We start from the raw sequence: 2,500 nt of genomic DNA, 5'->3' as shown, positions 1-2,500 counted from the left end.
CGTGCGGTCCCTCCCGGTTACTCCGGGAGGGACCGGCAGCTGCGGAGCTGCCTGCTCCTAACCTATCGGGAGCCCCCTTCCTCGCCTGCGGGTGGGTCGGGGGGGACTCCTGGGCTGAGCACCGGGCAATGTTTTTTTCTCCCAACGGTGCAGTCTGACTCCCAGAGGGGAAGCCTTGAAATAGGCGCCCGAGCTGTCTCGCCATGTGGGCGGTGGACGTACGGCGTCTCCTTCCTCCCGCCTCTCCTGTGCCCGTAGGTGGGTGAACATTTTCAAAAAGTTGCCTGTGACTCTTGGCGGTGGATCACTCGGCTCGCGCGTCGATGAAGAACGCAGCTAGCTGCGAGAATTAGTGTGAATCGCAGGACACATTGATCATCGACACTTTGAATGCACCTTGCGGCCCCGGGTTCCTCCCGGGGTCACGTCTGTCTGAGGGTCGCTCGATCGTCAATCGCCCCGGGGTTTTCCCCGGGACGCAGCTGGGGCCGTCGCAGGGTTAGCTCCGCTTCCCTTCGTCCCCCCACAAGGTCAGACCCCCTGATCGCCCATGGCCAGGTCCCTCGCCGGGTCCTTCCATGGAGGTACGATGCCGGCGCGCCTGGCTCCCGAGAAGGGGTCTGGCGACTGTCTGTGGTGTCCCACCGGCTCCCTGTGCACACGTGCCTCGGGCGCCCACCTCCGCAGCCGACATCCCGGGGAGGACGAAACCCCTCCAGATCCGATCCGGGGAAAGAGGGCACGCGCTGCCGGGATGCCAGGCCCCTGCTCCGGCAGGGGCCTGGCCTTCCCCGGCAACCCCCATGACGCTCCGGCATTATTCTTCCGACTACGACCTCAGATCAGACGTGGCGACCCGCTGAATTTAAGTATATTACTAAGCGGAGGAAAATAAACTAACCAGGATACCCCCAGTAACGGCGAGTGAAGAGCCCAGCGCCGAATCCCCACCCGGCGGCAGGCGCGGGAAATGTGGCATAAGAAGACTGACTCCCCGGCGTCGCTCAGGGGGCCCAAGTCCTTCTGATCGATGCTCACCCCACGGACGGTGGTAGGCCGGTAGCGGCCCCTGGCGCGCCAGGATCGGGTCTTCTCGAAGTCTGGTTGCTTGGTAATGCAGCCCAAAGCGGGTGGTAAACTCCATCTAAGGCTAAATACGGACACGAGACCGATAGCCAACAAGTCCCGTAAGGGAAAGTTGAAAAGAACTTTGAAGAGAGAGATCAAGAGGGCGTGAAACCATCGAGAGGTAAACGGGTGGGGTCCGTGCAGTCTGCCCGGAGGATTCAACACGACGGGAAGGTCGATGGCCCAGGAGTTCTGGATCCCCTCCGCGGGACCGGCGCCTACCCGTCCCCCGCAGGGTGCGTTTCCTCCGCAGCGGTGCGCCGCGACAGGCTCCGGGTCGTCTGGAAAGGCTTCGGGGTAGCAGGTGGCCCTCCACTCTGGCAGAGGGTGTTACAGCCCTCCTGGCAGCAGCTTTGCCGTGTCCGCGAGGCCGAGGGAGATTCGACCGCCACCGCACCCTTCCCCTGGGACCCGTCCCCGGCCGCCGCTCGGGGCGCGCCTGGGGCAGTTTAAGGGGGGATGGGGCCCCCTGCGTGACTGTTGACAGGGGCGGACTGTTCTCAGTGCGCCCCAACTGCATCGCGCCGCCGGACGGGGAGGCCCAAGCCGGGCGCCAGGGGTCTGTGGCGATATTGGTTACCCACCCGACCCATCTTGAAACACAGACCAAGGAGTCTAACACGTGCGCGAGTCAGAGGGCCGATCGAAACCCTGTGGTGCAATGAAGGTGAGGGCCAGCGCGCGCCGGCTGAGGTGCGCTTACAGTGGCGGGCGCACCACCGGCCCGTCTCACCCGCTCCTTCGGGTAGGTGGAGCATGAGCATGCGTGATAGGACCCGAAAGATGGTGAACTATGCCTGGGCAGGGCGAAGCCAGAAAAAACTCTGGTGGAGGTCCGTAGCGGTCCTGACGTGCAAATCGGTCATCCGACCTGGGTATAGGGGCGAAAGACTAATCGAACCATCTAGAGGTTGGTTCCCTCCGAAGTTTCCCACAGGATAGCTGGCACTCGAAGCCCCCAGTTTTATCTGGTAAAGTGAATGATTAGAGGTCTTGGGGTCGAAACGATCTCAACCTATTCTCAAACTTTAAATGGGTAAGAAGCCTGGTTCGCTGGCGTGGAGCCGGGCATTGAATGCGAGTGCCTAGTGGGCCACTTTTGGTAAGCAGAACTGGCGCTGCGGGATGAACCGAACGCTGGGTTAAGGCACACGATGCCGGCGCTCATCAGACCCCGGAAAAGGTGTTGGTTGATGTAGACAGCAGGATGGTGGCCATGGAAGTCGGAATCCGCTAAGGAGTGTGTAACAACTCATCTGCCGAATCAACTAGCCCTGAAAATGGATGGAGCTGGAGCGTCGGGCCCATACCCGGCCAACGCCGGCGCTGACGGCTAAGCCGCGACGAGTAGGAGGGCCACTGCAATGCGCAC

General features: G+C 62.2%; 1 non-coding gene and 1 pseudogene across 1 annotated transcript; both read left to right on the top strand.

The window, feature by feature from the left end:
- Nucleotides 1-288: 288 nt before the first annotated feature.
- On the top strand, nucleotides 289-442 carry LOC146817745 (5.8S ribosomal RNA). Its single transcript, XR_014964559.1, has one exon. It is a non-coding gene; the product is annotated as a 5.8S ribosomal RNA (ribosomal RNA).
- A 390-nt stretch (nucleotides 443-832) lies between these two features.
- Nucleotides 833-2,500, top strand: part of LOC146817744 (28S ribosomal RNA) — a 4,222-nt pseudogene continuing 2,554 nt past the window's right edge.

This window comes from Triturus cristatus, chromosome 6 (genome assembly GCF_964204655.1).
Source record: "Triturus cristatus chromosome 6, aTriCri1.1, whole genome shotgun sequence".
Classification (NCBI taxonomy): domain Eukaryota; kingdom Metazoa; phylum Chordata; class Amphibia; order Caudata; family Salamandridae; genus Triturus; species Triturus cristatus.
The sequence above is the reverse complement of the archived record's forward strand: the minus strand, read 5'-3'. Positions and strand labels throughout refer to the sequence as shown.